The sequence below is a fragment of the Phyllobates terribilis genome, unplaced genomic scaffold (assembly GCF_046119375.1).
Source record: "Phyllobates terribilis strain yellow unplaced genomic scaffold, ASM4611937v1 Scaffold_360__1_contigs__length_1932075, whole genome shotgun sequence".
NCBI classification, from domain to species: domain Eukaryota; kingdom Metazoa; phylum Chordata; class Amphibia; order Anura; family Dendrobatidae; genus Phyllobates; species Phyllobates terribilis.
This window is the reverse complement of record NW_027363120.1, coordinates 16,810-38,975: the sequence shown is the minus strand read 5'-3', so window position 1 is coordinate 38,975 and position 22,166 is coordinate 16,810.

Sequence of the window (22,166 nt, the reverse complement as noted above, 5' to 3'; positions counted from 1 at the left end):
TGGAAGATGGTCTTTCTTCTGCACATGTTTTATCACATGAAGAACTTGATTAATAATGAATCATTATCTATTATTGTTTATTATTCCAAACATAATTTATTTAATGTTTTGATAATAATTAGATGGATATTATTGATTGCTATGGTACGCTGTGATATTATAGGTTAGAAAAAATTGCCAGATTTGGTATCAGATTAGGGAATGAAGACTTCAATCAAGACATCACAATTATGAATTTTATCTTAATAAACACTTTTAATTTTTATAAATGAAAGAGACTCAAAAGTTACAAGAAGAAGCAACCGATATCCGGAAGTCTCAGAAGGTAACAGGTGTGAATGCTGAGTGTTATAATAGACTGTGTCCATTACATACAATACAATTCACACCACTGATCACCAGGACGGCAGAGGACGATGATCCTATATGTACTGTGTTGTGCTCAAGTTTCATCACGTTCCGTGGTTTCTTATCACCTGCAACGCTTCAATGAAAGCTGGTGAACAGGTAATACCTGGCATATGTGTCCTGTACATAAAGGACTGAGTACTGGTTATGGTGCTATATAAAGCAGGGAAGTGTCTAGTTAACCCTTGCGTTACTGACCAAAGACGTCACATCTGTTCCAAAAGTGACATGAGACCAGTGCGGACGACACGGAAGATTCCAGAACTATCCAACGTAAGTCCAGGTGACATCGCACAGATATTAAAGCTACATTTCATCCATGGACTTTGTTTTCTTATCAATTGACACACATGATCTTTCTAATAAAGAGTACAGTTTATGGACTGCACAATGATGAATACAATTATGGACTGTACAATATCTACACGCTATAATTTATTTCAAAGGAGTTTTCATCTAAAGACTGTGTTATAAAAGAACCAAGAAGAAGACGAGACGACGACCCGATGACATCAGACGATGACGATTGAACCCGCGATTGCTTCAATTTAGATATAGGGAAGTATAATTATACATATTAAATGAATATTAGTCACGGCTTACCATAACATGAATTCACATCATTATATAACAATAATCAGATATTGATATTATTATTATTATTATTATTATGGAAATTTAATGATATTGCCAAGGAAGAAGGAAAGAAAAAATGATTGATGAATGTATCTTCTTTTGAGGATTTTCAGTTAAAGTTCTTATATCCTCAAAAAAAAAGGGGGGAATGTTAAATAGTTAATTATGGGTAATCATTTTTCTTAAATCTGAGTTCTATGCATCAGCCATCGTGTCTAGTTGACATGCGCTATTTGTGTGTGTATTTTTAGTTCACTACCATATGTAGAACAGGTGTGCCATACGACTGGCTATACAAGCCCATGGTACAGAAAGGGGGGGCTCTCTTGTTCTTCCCACCCCACAAGACACAGAAGAAGGTTCATGCTGAGAAGCAGCTGACATGTAGGCCTGGACACGTGCTGGACAAAGACGTGATTTACCAGCCAGGATCCAAGGAAAGATGGGTGAATCTCAACAATTAAGCTAATTATGGACAAATGGACAATTACTTTATAACTAATTATTGTATGTACCTGCTGCAATCTGATTCTTTTTAATGGACAATCCAAGAATAAATAGATACATTTTTTATAAGAATATTGTGATATTGATACTTTGAGAAGTCCTCAGTAGAAAAAATAATACAGAAAGAAGTATTGTTTAACAGCAGGATCCCTTCTGCGCAGTTAGAAAGCGGGTGGCATTACCAGACAGGCTTTGGGTGCAGGTGGAGGACCGAGAGGAGGCAGAAACAGTGGAGGAACTTCTAGATAAAGAGGATTGATGCACAACTAGTGGGGACAGCAAGACTTGGACAGCAGCCACTTGTCCTGCTGTCACCATAGTTACCCAGTGCCCAGTCAGCGACATGTAACGCCCCTGTCCATGCCTACTCGTCCAAGTGTCTGTGGTGAAATGCACCCTGTCACACACAGAGTTTCTCAAAGAAGCGGTGATGTTGTGTGCGACAAGCTGGTGGAGCGCAGGCATACCTTTCTTTGAGAAGTAGTGCCGACTGGGCATCTGGTACTGGGGCACTGCGACGGACATAAGGTCTCGAAAATCCTCTGTGTCCACCAGGCGGAAAGGCAGCATTTCTGTAGCCAACAGCTTGCAGATGGTGAAATTCAACCTCCTAGCTTTGTCATGGCTAGGAGGAAATGGTCTTTTACTTGTCCACATTTGAGGGACCGAGGGCTGGCTCTTGTGCTTAGACGGGGTTGAGTAGGGTGTCCCCGGCAAACTGACTGTCTGTGAGGAAGATGCAGGCGGAAAAGTTAGGTTGCCTTGATCCAAAGGTGGTGCTCTCGATGTCGGAGAGTGCTCAACATCAGCTGGTGTTTCCACTTCCAAATGAAATGATGACCTGCCAATCACACTGGCTGTTGCGGGTAAAGAGGTGGCAGGTCTGCGTCCAAAAACATGTGTGACTGCTGTCCCCCCAGTCACAGAGGATGAAGAGGCCACGGATGCACAAGATGGGGTAGACAGTGGTTGGCCAGGCCCACTAGGCTGCATTGTAGCACAGTGAGCTTCCCACTGCAACTTATTCTTCATATCCATGTGACGGTTCATGCATGAAGTACTCAAACTATGGATTTTTTGGCCTCTACTTAGCTTTTGGTGACAAATATTACAGATAACACGAGTTGGGTCATCCTTATCGATCTGAAAAAAAGCCCAGGCTATGCAAGGCTTAGAGCCCATGCGACCTGAAGAGCCAGCACGACTTGTGGTCAGAGGCAGAGTTGTGGTGGAGGATGCAGTTGTTGACGTGCTTCCAGTACTCCGTCTCTGTCCAGGAAGGCGCAACCTAACTTCGTCGTCAATAGCATCCTCCTCCACCTCCTCTGCTGACCTCATCGACTGGCTGACTGTGGGTTGACAGTAAGTGGGATCTCCAACCTCGTTATAATCATCCTGTGTGTTCTCACACCCGTCATCCTCAGACCCAACCTCTTCCTGCCCTGACCGAAAAATCAAGTTGTCGCTCCAATCAGGTATTTGAGTCTCATCATCGTCTTCATCATTGTCTCCACCATCAAGAGTTACAGTTTGGGAACGAGGGTCTACATTATGCTCAGAACCTTCTTCATCTGGTCCTGGATCCAACTCATAAAGATTCTGGGCATCAGTGCAGATCATTTCCTCGTCTGGATTAACAGAAGCTCTGGAGCAGACCTCCATTTCCCAGGCTATAGTATGAGTAAACAGCTCTGCAGACTCAACCATCTGTGTTACCCCATACTCAGACCGGCAGCTGGAGACTTGGGAGCTGTGAGGAAGCAAGTGTGATTGGGGTGACACCTCTGAGGACTGGAGTATTTGTGATGTTGAAGTTGAGGAGAGCCCACTTGAAGGAGCACTTGATATCCGTTGAAGCACCTGCTGTTTTTGTGCCTCATCTGGAATTTGTAGCGATGGACGTATCCGTAAGAAAGGGATCGTATCACATTGTCCACGAAAAGAAGTAGACATCTTAGTTTGGCTGGAAGATGGTCTTTCTTCTGCACATGTTACTCCCCCCCCCCCCACCGCGGGGGGGCTCGACCCACCAGCGGACAGGCACCAGTATTGGGAGAGGGGGGCTGGCCGTCAGGGTCCACCGCGGCTCTGGCACAAACCCGGCGACACGGAGGTCGCACGGGCAGGAACGGACTGGCCGTGTCGGCTTCGCACTCCAGCGTAGACCCTCTGCCCGCTCGCACCCGTAACCTCAAAGGGATGCGCAAGCGGCTTTTCTTCCCAGGGCTGTTCCCCGCCCAGCAGGAACGTGGGGGAGCTCAGGTCGGCCTTCCACTGTACTCCTTTACCTCCCTCGCTCTCTTTCCTTCTTCCGTTCTCCATCTAACCCCTCGGCTCTGTGGTGTCCGCTCTCCCTCCAGCTCTCTCCTTCTCACAGGCGGACTACCGCGTGTATTCTCACTGTGGCGAATCTTTTGGGCCCAGGCATAAGAAGTTGTCGAGGTAATGGATAATATGTGCCCCCTTAGAAACGTCCATTACAACCCATTCGAGGAAGCAACTAAACGCCTCAAATAGTGAGCAGGATCTGGACCACCCCATGGGCAAAACAACGATCTATATAGTATGCTCCTTCCCAGAAGCAGCCCAATAGGTGGACACTATTCGGAGGCACAGGTAGTAAGTAACCAGAACGCCGCATCAATGTCTGTTTTGGCCATTAGGGTGACCCTTCCCAACTTCTTGATCCAAATGATTGCCTTGTCATAGGATGTACAGTATATACTACTGTACTTGGTTCCGCGTCGATGTTGTCGTTTACTGACCTGCCCCTTGGATATGACAAATGGTGGATTAGTCCGAATGTATTGGGTTCCGTTTTTGGCACAACTCACAATGGGGATACCACTACGTCTTGTAAGGAAAGTGTTCTGAATGGAACAGCCATTCTACCTAAAGATATTTATTTTTTTAATTTTCTTGTCACGACGTCTGGGTGTTGGTAGGCTGATTTTAGATTTTTACTCCAGCCTTTCTTGATTTTAGAAGGGCATGACATGCCGATATCTATGTCTCCCCCTCCTTTTACTCCTCCACCTCTTTCCTTTACGCATGACTATATGTACTTGTCACTTTTCCATGTGTTAGTTGTGTCTTCTGAGCAGTTTGTCAGCTTTTGGACACCTTTGAAGGTGTTTTGTAAGTGTTTCTATGTGTTTTTGTTTGCCTGCCATTGGTTTTAACGGTGTTCGACGGTGTTCGACGAACAGTTCGACGAACAGTTCGGCAAACATATGGGTGTTTGACGAACCGAACCGCACCCGAACACTACGGGGGTGGCTCAACTCTACTCTTCACTGGTCTAAGTGCCAGCACATCTCACAACTCCGAACTAACTCAGCTCCAGGCTCCACCTTCCCTATATATATGTCCCTAACGGGCTCCCTCTGCTGGTGTGAGGTGGAAGGGTGGAGGTCTATGAATGTAGTGAGGGTCTCTTATAGAGAAGTCCATCCATGCACCATACTGGGTTCTGTGGCACCTAGGCGTAGCAGGGCGCCACATAAGGGCTGTAGTCAGGACCTGGTAGGAGCCCCTACATTCTGCTGCCTCCAATAATATATACCCGAAAGGAGCCCATACATTCTGCTGCCTCCAATAATATATACCTGACAGGGGCCCATACATTCTGCTGCCTCCAATAATATATACCCGACAGGAGCCTATACATTCTGCTGCCTCCAATAATATATACCCGACAGGAGCCCATACATTCTGCTGCCTCCAATAATATATACCTGACAGGAGCCCATACATTCTGCTGTCTCCAATAATATACACCCGACAGGAGCCCATACATTCTGCTGCCTCCAATAATATATACCCCACAGGAGCTCATACATTCTACTGCCTCCAATAATATATACCCGACAGGAGCTCATACATTCTGCTGCCTCTAATAATATACACCCGACAGGAGCCCATACATTCTGCTGCCTCCAATAATGTATACCCGACAGGAGCCCATACATTCTGCTGCCTCCAATAATATATACCCGACAGGAGCTCATACATTCTGCTGCCTCTAATAATATACACCCGACAGGAGCCCATACATTCTGCTGCCTCCAATAATATATACCTGACAGGAGCCCATACATTCTGCTGCCTCCAATAATATAAACCTGACAGGAGCCCATACATTCTGCTGCCTCCAATAATATATACCTGACAGGAGCCCATACTTTCTGCTGCCTCCAATAATATAAACCTGACAGGAGCCCATACTTTCTGCTGCCTCCAATAATATATACCCAACAGGAGCCCATACATTCTGCTGCCTCCAATAATATATACCCGACAGGAGCCCATACATTCTGCTGCCTCCAATAATATATACCGAACAGGAGCCCATACATTCTGCTGCCTCCAATAATATATACCCGACAGGAGCCCATACATTCTGCTGCCTCCAATAATATATACCTGACAGGAGCTCATACATTCTGCTGCCTCCAATAATATAAACCTGACAGGAGCCCATACATTCTGCTGCCTCCCATAATATATACCCGACAGGAGCCCATACATTCTGCTGCCTCCAATAATATATACCTGACAGGAGCCCATACATTCTGCTGCCTCCAATAATATAAACCTGACAGGAGCCCATACATTCTGCTGCCTCCAATAATATAAACCTGACAGGACCCCATAGATTCTGCTATCTTCCAGACTGTATGGGCTCCTTCCAGGTCCTGACTACAGCCCATACATTCTAGCTGGCTCACTAGTAAAGATGCTAGAATGCATGGGCTCCTCCCAGGTCCTGCAGTCAGGACCTGGAAGGAGCCAATACATTTTAGTTTCCACCCGAAAATGATGATGTGTGCACACACCCTTAGGGTGACTCGTCACACCCAGTGCCATGGAAAAGTGGAGCAGTTGCCCAATCAGATTCCATAGGTCATAGCAGACAAGAGAGTGAGTTGCACATGTGCGACCATCTCTCCTCTGATAGTGGTGCGAGGCAATGCCCCATTACTGTCACACAAACACAAACAAAAGGTATATGGCTCAATGTGCCTGACAGAAGCTGCTTTGGAGGTGGTAGTGGTCCCCTTATCATTTGGGCTCCTGTGTAGCTGCACAGGTTGCACCAATCATTTGTCCGTCGCTGGTCCTATATATATACTGCAGATTAGCATCTCGCTTCAGGTGACGGTCAGAAGTTTAGCTCAATGGGTGGCAAAATATTGCCCTGTGAGATGCCCGCCTAAAAATTCTGCCTTAGAATGGGACCGAGTGTGTGAAGCGGGATCAGGAGCTGTGCCTGGTTCACACACAGTAAACGCTGACTGTCACACTGCTGGCATCTGTCTCAAACAGCAATTGCCGGAGCTAAGCCTCAAATGCAGCTGTTAACCATTTAGATTCTGCTGTCAATTTCTGACATCGGCATTTAAATGGAGCAGTTCCTGCTAAGGCGATTGTGGGGTACCGATAAGCTGCCGGAGGCCAAGGGAAGGCCTGATCCACTGCCATTTAGGCTTTCCAGTCACATTAAGAGGTGGGAAAAAATATGTTGTTCACCCTTCTCGATTTATTGCAGTCCGTGGACATCGGACTGCACTCGGATGTCTACCGAGTGAGGTAAGATGTTTTCCACGGACCCATAGACTTGCATTGCCAATTTTGATCCAACACTCGGATGAAAATATGACATGTCACCAATTTTTTATTTTTTTTTCCCCTCGGATGACTGGGTCAAGTGCACAGCCCCATATAATAACATGGATACGAGGGCTATCCGTGAAAACCAAGGATAACACTCGTCCGATATAATAGGTTGTATGCTTGAACCCTTGCTCTGATTCATTCTCAGCTGGACTACCGCAACTCTACTAAATATTCTCTCTCTTACTAAACTCTTCTCTCCAATCCATCCTAAATGCGTCAGCGGGGCTCATATTTCTGTCCAGCTGTTACACCGATGCTTCTACCCTATTCCAGTCATTGCACTGGTTGCATCTGCTAAAGAGTACAATATAAACTTATCAATATCACCCACAACACTCTCCACAGTTCTGTACCACCCTGCATCTCCTCCCTCACCTCTGTCTACCACCCTATCTCCGTTTTCTGTTCTGCTAATGACTGTACCCTGACATTCTCTATAATCCAAACCTCCCACTCAAAAACTTCTCTCATGCTACTCCAGTTCTCTGAAATGCATTACCCCAAACAATCTGGTTAATTCCCAGTATCTACAGTTTTAAGTGTGCTCCAAAACCACATTTCTTTAGACTAGCCTATCACAGTACCTCACTAATCTAATCATTGCCCGTTCTCTCTTCTTAAATTCTTAGAATCTTGTACCTTCTGTCATCTATTCTCAACAATCCGTGCACTCAGTAGCACTTTGTATCTGTCCTTATACAGGTACTGGCTGATGACTGGTTCATGAAGCGTTATGTGAATACCCCTATTTATTACAATGACGACTGGACTATACAATACAAGCCCCTTTTGCTCATCCCGCTATTTTGTAATAGATTGTAAGCTCTTGCGAGCAGGGCCCTCACTCCTTTTAGTTTTTGTTGAATTATGTGTTACAATGTAATGTCTGATATTGTTTTTACAAGTATTGTAAATTGCTGCGGAATATGTTGGCGCTATAATATAATTATTATTTGCACTCATGTATATTTAGAATATGGAAATAATTTTTTATATTCTAGAGTACTGATATAGCAGCCGCCATATGCTGTGCTATGTTAATAGTGGAGCGCACCACATCACTGTGCGCTAGTAGTGGACTACAGCTGTCTTATTAGTGGCTGCTACATCTGGATTTAGAATATTATAAGCGTTAATTAATAATAGAGAGAAAAAAATGTCTCTGGAGCTCTACACCACGGGCGGACCCTGGGAACCTGATGTAAAAATGTGAATGCTATTCCTGGGAGTACAGCAGTGTTTCTTTACACCTGAATATCTGACAAAAGAGAGAAGTACTGCATAAGGCTAAGTGCCCACGATGCAGAAATGCTGCATCTCCCTGGCAGGAAGAATGCATGCGGATTTTAGATGCGTTTTTCTTGCCAGGTAGAAGCGTTTGTCAAGCGTTTTTGCATGCATTTCTGCATGCGGGTTATCAAGCGCTTTTCCAAGCGATTTTAGCATTGCTTATAAAAGTGCTTGACATTTTGGTCACACTATATAAATCCATGCAACCGGCATGGATTTATATAGTGTGACCAAGTTAATAGTTAAAAAAAAAGAATAACAATGGTAAAAAATAAAAAAAACATTATACTCACCTTCTGATGGCCCCCGGTCATTTCTCCGCTGCGTCCGGTCTCTTGTGCGGCTCGCGGTGGTGTGAAAGGACCTTTCATGATGTCATTTAGTCATGTGACAGGTCACGCGACGTTCTATGGTACCCGAGTCCCCTCTTCCCCAGACCCGGGTACCATCCGCACATTGAATCGCTTAATATCCGCATGTGCACATGTAGTCATGCGGATATTAAGCGATTCAATGCAAGTCAATGGCGGCAATTACGCTGCGTCCGCAAAATTAATGGACATGCTGCGTATTTTTCAGCAATGATAATCCGCAGCGGAAATTTCCGCAGCATGTGCACAGCACATGCGGATTATCATTGGGGACCATGCGGCACGTATTACCAAGCGTTTTTTAAGCGTTTTCGCTGCGGAAATTCGGCGGCAAAAACACTTGAAAAACGCATAGTGAGCACGCAGCCTAAGTCTTCAAAGGTGTTGTCCATGATTAAAAACTTGTGTTTTTTTGTCTAAAAACAGCACCACAACCTGTCTACAGGTTCAGTGTGGTATTGCAGCTCAGCTCCATTTATTTCAGTAGAGCTGAAGTCCAATGCCAGTCACAATCTATGGACAGATGTGATATTGCTTTTGAAAGAAAACAATAATGTTTTTCTAATCCTGTATGTGAAGATCTGAGGTTGTGGGTTGCAATAATCACCTAGACAAGTTAACGATGCAACAATAGTTTATCTCTTACATCCAAGGTTTTACTACAACTCTAGGTAAATGGCCAAAATACATTGCCCCCAGTGCACAAGATACTCTTCCTGGGGTGGTAGTTCAACTGCCTTTGTACCAGGCAATACTCACTGTTTCCCAACTTTTGGTTGGCTCACAGATTTCGTATCGCCAACCAGTATAGTTTGTATTCCCATTCCTCGCTCCTCCAGACGACAAGATAAAACAATAGAGACACAGGTATCCAGTAGCAACAGTCCTTAAGAAAGTTCATCAAATCCAGATGACAGATTCCACAACTGTAGCACATTTACCCAGCCCAGTGATCAACCGATCTTCAAACTCCATAGGCCATTCATCCATGGGTCCAGGACCTCAGCCTAGATCCTTTCCCTTCAACGTCATTTCACCAACTTCCTAAACATGGGGCTTTTTTTCCTCCCTTCATGGGAGCATTTGAGGGTCATCAGAGAGGTTCACATACAGCTATTTGAATTGGTTTTAAAAATAATATTTTTCTTTCATATATTTTCACGTTTTGGGTGCAGTTTTTGTTTATGTCCTAGATCATATTTATGTCTTTTTAGCATTGTATAAATAAAGGTTACATTTTATTATTAGATCCCTTTATGATTTCTGACTTTTTGAGACCTCTATATACATTTGACCATTAACCTGCAGATTAACTGCATATCTGCAGGTTAATAGCCTTTCTTTTACGTGACTGGTTCCCTTGTAGGGTTGTCGTATGAATGCAATCCTTAATAAACCCAATCCTGTCTATGCTATATATACCCCTGTCCAGATCTATATTATAAAAGTATACAGTTGACATCTATCTGATGGACACATTTTTTTGCCAAACCTGTTTTCTAGTTGGCCCGTTATATTCATGCTGCAGTGTGGACTTACTTTACAGAGTGTTTCTTATAGCAGCGTGCTTTAGTAGAGGCATTTCCATGGGGATTTTTCACTTGATGTGATATGCATGTAACATTTTACTGTATATGCCGTGCTGCCAATGTGGTTTTCTGTAAAAAGATGTAGTAAATTAATTATTAAAACACTGTGCTACGACAGCCATCAATTAGATCCCATAATGATACAATAACCAGTACAGTTCTATTATCCTCATTAGACAGCGGTGTACACGGTTTATTGTATAGACCTTTGCTGCACAATGGGACAGTGTTCATTTATGTAAAATAATCCATAGATGTGGGACAGGTCCATAGGGATATGTACAAACACCCTCCATATAAATGTGCACATATAAGCTAACACTGCCCCCTACAGCTTCAGTGGCTGATCTCAGGTGCCCACAGGGAATCAGTGCCCGTGTATTGTTAGTAGACTTCCATTGTAGTCTTTATTAACACATCTACAACCCTTTGTATTATTCTGAACCTCCATAGAAGTGAATGGAGAAAGCCTATCATGCACAGCCACTTCTATGTTCATATTAACTAGAGATACAGCCTTATCTCGATAGCTGCGGGGGGCTACTGAGGTGGAGCCAACATCTATTAGCCATTTATGGCTTCTTCGGTGGATATATCTGAGAGGGAAATAACCCTTTAATTGGGTTATCCACTACTAGACACCAACTATTGATGGGCCAAGGGAGGTGAGAAAACTAAAATAAATTGATATCTCCAGACCAGCGCTGCATACCCCACTGGTTACCTGAGGTCAACAACCGGTGGGGGCAATGCATGAGTGTTGCAGCTTCTGATTGGTTGCAGCATTCATATTTCATCTAAGCCAGAAGAAGTAGTGCTCACATGACCCCCCTGCCTGATGTTGATGTCAGAATAATGGCGGGATACACAACAATGAGTATAAGAGGGCACTGGTTTGGGAGGTGATTTGGGGATTTTTTAATATTTTCCCCTTCCTAGGTCCACAAATAAGACCCTACAAGTTCCAGGGAACATAGGTACACAGAACACCCTTTTTGGGCTGTGCATCTTCTCTATATACAGTGGGGAAAAAGTAAACTGCTCAAAAAAATAAAGGGAGCACTTAAACAACTGAATATAACTCCAAGTAAATCAAACTTCTGTGAAATCAAACTGTCCACTTAGGAAGCAACACTGATTGACAATCAATTTCACATGCTGTTGTGCAAATGGAATACACAATAGATGGAAATTATTGGCAATTATCAAGACACCCTCAATAAAGGAGTGGTTCTGCAGGTGGGGACCACAGATCACATCTCAGTACCAATGCTTTCTGGCTGATGTTTTGGTCACTTTTGAATGTTGGTTGTGCTTTCACACTCGTGGTAGCATGAGACGGACTCTACAACCCACAGAAGTTGCTCAGGTAGTACAACTCATCCAACATGGCACATCAATGCAAGCTGTGGCAAGAAGGTTTGCTGCATCTGTCAGCGTAGTGTCCAGAGGCTGGAGGCGCTGCCAGGAGACAGGCCAGTACACCAGGAGACGTGGAGGGGGCCGTAGGAGGGCAACAACCCAGCAGCAGGACCGCTACCTCCGCCATTGTGCAAGGAGGAACAGGAGGAGCACTGCCAGAGCCCTTCAAAATGACCTCCAGCAGGCCACAAATGTGCATGTGTCTGCACAAACGGTTTGAAACAGACTCCATGAGGGTGGTATGAGGGCCAGACGTCCATAGATGGGGGTTGTGCTCACAGCCCAACACTGTGCAGGACACTTGGCATTTTCCACAGAACACCAGGATTGGCAAAGTCGCCACTGGCGCCCTGTGCTCTTCATAGATGAAAGCAGGTTCAGACTGAGCTCGTGCGACAGACGAGACAGAGTCTGGAGATGCCGTGGAGAGCGCATAGTGGGCAAACAACCTTACGCGGTGAAATGAGCTGCATCTGGATCTCGTCCACCTAAAGGGACTGTCAGCACAGAATGACTGTTCAAACTAAGTCCCAACTCTCGGTGCTTCGGGGCCAATCATTTATATACACCTTCCCACCTGCTTGTTTTCCCTCTATCCACACCCTCCTCTTCTTTGATTGACAGCTCTGGCTTCATAGAACCAGAGAAGGAAGGAGACAGAGGTAAAACTAGCAGGTTGGAAGGTGTATATAAATGATTGGCCCACGCCGTGATCCATGGAGCGCTTGTACTTGGTTTCAACAGCCATTCTGTGCTGACAGTCCCTTTAAAATCAGTGTTTCCCAAACTCCAGTCCCCACGGCCCCCCACAGGTCATGTCTTCAGGATTTCTATAGTATTGCACAGGTGAGAGAATTCCTGATTCCTTGATGATGCTTTCATCACATGTGTAATACTGAGGAAATCCTGAAAACATGACCTGTTGGGGGGAAAACCTGACCTGTTGGCGGCCATGAGGACTGGAGTTTGGGAAACACTGCCTTAAATGGAGCGGTGCTGCAGTTTTATTATTCAGCGATTAGCAGGATCCCCCAACAATTTCTTAAGCAATGAGAAAATGCAGTCCCTAATGATGTCCTCTGACAATAAGCGGATCACGGACAGCAGATGCATTGGGTTCTGCATTTCTTTGAGAATGGGATGGGGCAGCATCTGTCTTCTCAGTGATACAATCAGGAAGGAGATGCAGCGTGAGACAATCCCTGTCTAGATCTTTGATCTGATCATCAATACAGAGGGCTGATTGGTGAAGACAGAGGGAAAGGCTAATAACATTATTAAAAAAAACTTAGTTTTTCAGCTGGTACTTCCTCTGGGGACAGTATGCCAACCTCATTGACTTCATAGCACTTGCCAGAGTGGGCAGACACGATTTATTGCCTTTATACACGTCACCTCCACACAGGGCGATGCTGGCTACCACGCCTCTGTAGTGATCAAACGTTGAGTCAAACAGCAGGGCTTTAAGAGGGCTGCCCTTTTCAATCTTGGGACTAAAACACAAAAATAAGACATCCTGTTAAGGGTTATAAAGGTAAGTAAACCGTGTTCAGTCCGGGGTGATGAATTCCAAAAGACAAAGTTTATTCTGCCATCACATAACGTTTCGACCTGTTATAGGTCTTTATCAAGTATATACAAAGACATACAGGGATACTGATCCCCCTGGTCAGTGGCCAGAACCCTGTAAATTCCCCTTAAATGGTCCAAAACTGAAACTGTGGGAACAATCGAATCCACTTAGGGTTCAGCAAACTTACAGCCAAGGGTTTGATAAAGTTATCTACACCCTTGTGTCTCCGGAAAGCATGGCGTACGTTCACGTGCTGAAAATGCCGACCAGTGCTGGAGTGAGCGGAGGTCCGCAGCTTGTGAAACTACAGATCCCAGCAGGCTGACGGTCTCTCATCAAGTTATGCTGGGAGCCGCAGTTTCACAAATAGTGCTAGAGGATCCATGTCAGAAATATGAGGCTGCCACTAGGGTTTCTCCCACAAATATGTAATCGGACGTGGAGCAGATCCGCACGTGGATGAGCCATATTCTCTATCTGTGAACATACTACTCTCCTTCACTCAGATTGTAAGTGGTTCTGCAGCGCATCTGTGCAGAGCAAGCTGTCAATCAAAATCCGGGCCAGGTTTACAGCCGTCACCTTCGATATAGTGAGCGGTGCTGTGATCCAAGACTGTAGCCGCTCCGTACACAACGATGAGTGAAGGCCGGTAGCTGCAGGGAGGAAAGAAGTTAATTTTCTCCCGGTACCTGCATTATCAATAAGGCGGCCGGGCAACATTGTAACAATATTTATCTGCAGATTAACCCTATACCTGCAGGTATATAGCATTTTTCAAGGTGACAGGTTCCCTTTAATAAAGAGAAGATGGATAGAGCCGCATTAGTCCATACTCACGGTGGAAGCCTCCTGACAACTTCTTGAAGAACACTTTCCACATTTGTTCCAAGCTTCGCCGAGATCTAATAGAAATAAACAGAGAAATTAATTTCTTAATACAGTTTAGACCTCGGCTCCAATGAATCACAAGAAATGAAACCTGTTTGAAGCTGACAAGCAATCAAGCCCCTCCGTAAGCCACACAGAACATGGCTACTTATGTCATCTGCAGGTGATTAAAGGAACCTGTCATGTTGAAATGGTATAAGATCTGTAGGGGGATGTTGTAGAGCAGAGAAGTTGATCAGACTGATAGACATATCTGTGGGAAGAGAGTCAGTAAGACTTGCATTTTATGCAGAGAAAGTCCTGCAGTATGTATACTAGTCCAGTGAGCGGTCCTAAGTGATTGACAGTTCCCTGTATGACCATGCAGGCAAAGATAGCTGTCAATCACTAGCATGACCGCCCACTGGACTCATCTATACAAACAGCAGGATTCCACTGAATAAATTGATACAGGAAAAATATCTATCTTTGTACTGTGTTAGCCAGTAGATAGAAGAGTATTTAGATTTGAGAGTCCTTAGTGGTTGATACCTTTTAATGGCTAACGGAAAAGATGGTAACAAATTGAAGCTTTCCAGACTACTCAGGTCTCAGGTCTGCCTGATGAAGAGGCCTGAGCAGTTTGGAAAGCTTGCAATTTGTTACCATCTTTTCAGTTAGCCATTAAAGGTATCAACCACTGAGGACTCTCAAATCTAATGAATGAATTACAATTTATACTGAATCTTCTCCCACAAACCTATATATCGTTCTGCTCAGTTTCTCATGGATAAAACCTGTAAGTCTGAATGGGGCTGTAATGTTATTACAATCATGTAAACGCAGATCACAAAATCTTTCAGATGATCTTTTTTTTTTAACACTCAAATCCCCTATGGATATTTATGTTTACTAAAGGATTCCTTACCCATTCTTCTGACAGCTCTTCTTTAGGTATGAACACATACCGGCATCCGGCATAAAAACATCTGGAGACTTTTCCTTTTTCTGTGATATTGGATAATCTTGTTCATTTCTAACGCTTTAAATCTTTCAAATTCTTTCCGAAAAATGTATCATAAAGGGACTTCCTCAGGTCAGTTTTGCTTGTGGTTGTGTTACCATTATTTGTGCCAAATGTATCAAAGAGTTGCACGATGTTTGATAAATGTTTATGCAGCACTTCCATCTTTATTTATTTATTTTACTCACTTACATAGCACCATCCTATTCCGCTGCGCTTTACAGACATTATCATCGCTGTCCCCATTGGGGCTCACAATCTACATCCCCTATCAGTATGTCTTTGGAGTGTGGGAGGAAACCAGAGAACCTGGAGGAAACCCATGCAAACACGGGGAGAACATACAAACTTCTTGCAGATGTCGTCCTTGGTGGGATTTGAACCCAGGATCCCAGTGCTGCAAAGCAACAATGCTAACCACTGAGCCACCGTGTATCTTTATCCACTGAGCCACCGTGTATCTTTATCCACTGAGCCACCGTGTATCTTTATCCACTGAGCCACCGTGTATATTTATCCACTTTTAACGTCAACAGTCATTCTTAGACCTGTGTAGCTTACCAAGCCAAGTTTCTAAAAGTTGCAAGAGTGCTGTAAAATAGGAAGCTGCACATTTTTGCGCAAAAATGATGCGTTACAAAATAGTTTAGTGTTTTTTTAACGCCAAAAATTGTTAAAAATTCCTCGCTACATTGCCCCTTTTCCAGCCAAATTTTGTAGAAAAAAAAATAAAAGACAAGGTACAGACAGCGAAGTTAAATTTGCCTACAGGAATGATTTTGATCTGGAGCGCATTGTACCCGGATACAGTCACTAGCGGGAATGTCAACCATCTTCTCAATTTGTTTCTCCACCCTCTCCGGATCTGCATTCTTCAAGTCTATCTAAGGCTATGTGCCCACGTTGCAGAAATGAAGCAGAAAATTTCTGCTTCATTTCTGCAAGTCCTCTCCCGGAAAAACGCATGCGGAATTCCGCACGCGTTTATCGCGCGTTTTTCGTGCGTTTATCTCGCGTTTTCCACATGCGGAATTGCCTTGCGTTTTTAATGCATTGCACAAGGCAATTCCGCTTGCGGAAACGCAAAATTAATTGACATGCTGCGGATTTTTGAACACAGCATAAAAACTGCGGAAAAATCCGCAGCATGTGCATAGAACTTGCGGAATCCCCTTGGGGACCATGGGGTGCGGATTACCATGCGTTTTACAAGCATTTCCGCTGCGGAAATTCCGCATCAAAAACGCTTGTAATCCGCAACGTGGGCACGCAGCCTAAAAGCAAAAGTATAAATACTAATTATTTATCAAAGCTGGACAAAATCTAGAAACCATATAATAAAACTGGCATAAAATATAGTGCTGAACAAGAGTTTAGGGAGAGATGTACAACTGGCACTGGCCTTTAGAAGGGATTGTGTAATCGCACAAAACTAGCAAAAATGTAAAGTGGCTGTAAAACAAGGAACGTGCAATTTACCTCTTAGTAAAAATCCTATTCTTTCTCAAGAACGGGAGGAATTTTAATTTCATGATTTTTTTTAATCAAATAATTTTTATTGAAAAACTCCAAATACAAATTTTCCATCTTTCAAATAACATACATGACATAGTAATTCCATAGTATAAAACATGAACAAAGTATCTGAACTTCAATTCCCTAACCCACCCTAAACCCAAATCCCAACACTCCAGAGGGAACCATTTTAGAGCAGTTCTAGAATAATGGACTACAGCATTCGTAGAAGGGGGAAGAGGATAAAAAAGTGACTAACAAAGGGATAGCAGCGTGTTAATTTTATCATTTACTGCTTGATGCCTGAGCCGGGAAGTGCACGCTTGAAAACTGTTGCAGGCTGCTGTAATCACAGGACACAAGCAAACAGCATGGCATTTCCTATCAGCAGGGAGGAAGTAAAGGGAACAGTAATGAAAGTCTCCTCCTACTCCGCTCCATAATGAAATGAACAGTGTGCATGCTACAAATGCGATGCATACAGCAAACAATTCATTTTCCATACACAGGTTGTGAGTTGACCACTGGATATACACATGTGTATAACTAATTACCAGAACTGGAAATCGAAAAAAAAGACGAGCAAGTTTGGGGTGAATCCTGCCTTCATTACTGCACAGCCGCTCATAGAGGGATCGGTGCTAGGAACAGCAGCAGTGCCGGCGATGTTCACAGATTTACCTGCTGCGGGACTGAAGGAGTCTGATAGTGTTCGGCTCTAAGCTTTTTACCTTGTTTACGACAGGAATAATTGAAAGCTGTGCTTCAAAGGCGAGGAAGAAGTTGGTCACTGTCTGCGCTTGAATACCCTTAAGAGGGGAAAAAATATATATACATATATACAAATACTGAAACATCTAAATGCATTAGAACATCAAACCTGGTGAAGCGGTAAATGACTTGTCCTCCAGGGATACAGGCTACTGTCATTCAGTAATTATTTAATAGGAATTTTACATTTTATGTGATCACCACGCTAGAATGTAAATGATGAAAACACAACACAACTCCTCACCATATGAAGATATTTTGTGTTTTATAGAACAGCATTTCTGTGGAATAACACGACTGATTTACTGTGTATGCACCATAGCCTTCATTTGATGTCACTTACTGTCACCTGTCACCTTGCCCCAACTCTGCAATCCCCAATATCAGTCCATGACCTCAATGGGGTCACTATAAAATTCTAAAGAGGACTGGTCATGTCTCTATTAGAAAATAGACAAACTTAGGATAGAAACAATATGAGCATATACCCTGCTATAAGTAAGTAAAAAGCAATAGTGAATATATATAATATAGGGTACTTAGTAAACATGGTTTTTGATTTAAAAAAAGCCATCCCACCCGCACCAAGGTGTACCCAGTCAGTTATGTGAAATATATAATAAAATACACTTTAGTACAATATTAGTGTTTTGTCCCTTTAAATCTGCTGCTACTTCTGTCACCATGGTAACTGCATTCATACTCAGCCAATAGGATTGCTCGGTTTGAATTTGGAAAAAAAAAAAAAAGTCCTATATCGTCAGTTTGTTCCTTCTCATCTGAGTGTGAAGACAGACACCTGCGATCAGCGAGAGATTATAGGTATAAGACGTGATATAATATAACGGACGGAGCCACATCCCATCACACGCACTCAGCGACCACAACTCACAGGAATCAGCACATTTACCAGACAATAAGTTATTATTCCCCAACACATGATACGCTGAGACACCAGTGGGGGGCGCCGCACTCGTTACATCTCCCATCTGGATGGATCCAGCGACGAGATCCTGATATTTCCCCCCAGCTCCGCTCCTCCATAGGGAATGGCCCAGATGCACGCAGAACGGACCGAAGTGTAATACTGCTAGAACTCTGCATGATATCACATCCTCCATATATACCACATAATAAAGGGGTGCTCCCACTGGGACAGGTCATCACCTATCCAGAGATCAGTGATAACTTGTTCCAACTAGACATCCCCTTTAATGGAAGAGATCACATCTCTAACAGTCAATACGCTATTCATTCCCAATCTTCCCTGGCCCCAGTAATGCCCCTGAGTATATCGCCAATATGAGCCAATCATCAAACCCTCTGCTGACTGTTCCCGATGTTTTATAGAGTTTGGAGACGTTTCTACAAGAGAAGATATCAGCGGACACCATGGGGGTGGAGTATTCTGCCAGCGATGGAGCAGGTAGTATCCACCAGTCTGTGATATCTGACCTTCCTCCATATTCTGCTCTTACATGCGTTTCTTCAGCTTTACCCCTTCCCGACATAACCAATTTATGTTTTTTTTCTGTTTTTTCCTCCGCTTTTTCCAAGGGCTATAACTTTTTGATATCTGTCCACATAGTGTGAGGTCTTGTTATTTTGTAGGATGAGCTGTCCTTATAAATGACACCATTCATTTACCACATAGTGCTAGAAAACGGGAAAAACATTTCAAGTGCAGTAAAAGTGCGAAAAAAAAAGCCTGACATTGTTTTTCTGGGAACGGTTTTAACGGCGCACATTGTGTGGTAAAAATGACCTGGTAATAGGATCCTACTCCTCAGTGTGATTACAGCAAGACCAAACTTCTCCAATAGTTTTGGCAAAAGAAAAAAACTTTTTTTTGATGCTGTCACCATTTTTTCTGAGACCCGAAACATTTTCAGTTTCCGGGTTGATGGAGCTGTGTGGGGGCTTATTTTTTGAAGGGCAAGAGGACTTTATTGATAACATTTTGGGACACATATGTCATGGTCATCGCTTCTTACAGGATTTTCTGCAGTATTGAGGCGAACGAAAAAATGCAATTTTGTCTTTTTGAATTTTTTTCTGTGTTCACTGATCGTTTTTTTTTTTTATATTTTGATAGATTGTATTTCTCTGAAAGAGACCAAACCACAAAATGTGTATATTTTTATTATCTTTATTTTTAGTGGGAGGTGAGTTGAACGTGTGGGGTTTTAATAAATATATATATACTTTTTTTCACTGTATTTGTATACATCATCTGATTGCTTGTGCTATATACAGCGATACCACAGTAATGCTCCATATAGCAAAACCACGGTCTTCTTTACAGCCCAAATGAAGCTTTATGATGACAGACACGGAGGCTTCAGCAGACCCCCGGATGTCATAGCAGTCCATCGGCGCCCTATGATCGCGTCACAGGAGCGCCGGTGGGCGTATGGAACGACGCGTCCCAATGCTGGCGCGCTGTTAATGCTGCTGTTAGAGAGTGACAGCAGCACTGAACAGGTTAACAGTTGTGGGCAGATCTTCGCTCCACTCGCAGCTGTTAGAGGCAGGTCCTGGTTGTTTGTCACAGCCATTATCTGCCATGTACGGGGCGAGCTGACCCTGCTCCATACACCCGCTACTGACTTATAGCATACATGTACGGCAGATGTTGGTAAGGAGTTAAAGCGGTTGTCCAGCTTTGGGGCCATTTTTTTTACTTTAATGCAAGTATTTGGGGCTAAAATCGATTTCTGTAATTGAGTTTCATTAAAAATGTTGCCTTCTGTAGCATCTGTGCTGCACTGTCTATTGCTGGCTGCAAAATTAGCTAACTGAGAATCTATCAGTGAGCTCCTTAGTCTTAAGGGAGAGTTTGTAGATCTTTCATCTGTTTTTTTTCCTGAGTGCCTATTAGCTGATCTATGCCCAAAGAAAACACAAAACTTGAATGTGCAGGGAAACAATAAGTCTGTAATAGCCGGTGAAAAACACTTAATGAAACCTAAATGTAAAAAATTACTTTTAGTAGTAAATACATGACATGAGAAAATATACACTGCTCAAAAAAATAAAGGGAACACTTAAACAACAGAATATAACTCCAAGTAAATCAAACTTCTGTGAAATCAAACTGTCCACTTAGGAAGCAACACTGATTGACAATCAATGTCACATGCTGTTGTGCAAATGGAATAGACAATAGATGGAAATTATTGCCAATTATCAAGACACACTCAATAAAGGAGTGGTTATGCAGGTGGAGACCACAGACCACATCTCAGTACCAATGCTTTCTGGCTGATGTTTTGGTCACTTTTGAATGTTGGTTGTGCTTTCACACTCATGGTAGCATGAGACGGACTCTACAACCCACAGAAGTTGCTCAGGTAGTGCAGCTCATCCAGGATGGCACATCAATGAGAGCTGTGGCAAGAAGGTTTGCTGCGTCTGTCAGCGTAGTTTCCAGAGGCTGGAGGCGCTACCAGTAGACATGCCAGTACACCAGAAGACGTGGAGGGAGCCATAGGAGGGCAACAACCCAGCAGCAGGACCCCTACCTCTGCCTTTGTGCAAGGAGGAACAGGAGGAGCACTTCCATAGCCATGCAAAATGACCTCCAGCAGGGCACAAATGTGCATGTGTCTGCATAAACGGTTAGAAACCGACTCCATGAGAGTGGGATGAGGGCCAGACGTCCACAGATGGGCCAGACCTCATGTGGCTGTAGTGTGTCAGCAGTTCCTGCAAGATGAAGGCATTGAAGCTATGGACTGGCCCGCCCGTTCCCCAGACCTGAATCCCATTGAGCACATCTGGGACATCATGCCTCACTCCATCCACCAACGTCACGTTGCACCACAGACTGTCCAGGAGTTGGTGGATGCTTTAGTCCAGGTCTGGGAGGAGATCCCACAGGAGAACTTCCGCAACCTCATCAGGAGCATGTCCAGGCGTTGTAGGGAGGTTATACAGGCACGTGGAGGCCACACACAATACTGAGCCTCATTTTGACTTGTTTTAAGGACATTACATCAAAGTTGGATCAGCCTGTAGTGTGTTTTTCTACTTTAATTTTGGGGGTGACTCCGAATCCAGGCCTCCATTGGTTAATAAATTTGATTTCCATTGATGATTTTTGTGTGATTTTGTTGTCAACACATTCAACTTTGTACAGAACAAAGTATTCAATGAGAATATTTCATTCATTCAGATCTAGGATGTGTTATTTGAGTGTTCCCTTTATTTTTTTGAGCAGTGTGTATATATAATATAAACAATTACTGCAGCTTTAATGCTATTTATTACGTCTCAGGAGGAGGACGGAAGAGGAAGAGGACGGAAGAGGCGGAGGACGGAAGAGACGGAGGACGGAAGAGGCGGAGGATGGAAGAGGAGGAGGACAGAAGAGGAGGAGGATGGAAAAGGAGGAGGACGGAAGAGGAGGAGGATGGAAGAGAAGGAGGACGGAAGAGGCGGAGGACGGAAGAGGCGGAGGATGGAAGAGGCGGAGGACAGAAGAGGCGGAGGACGGAAGACGGAAGAGG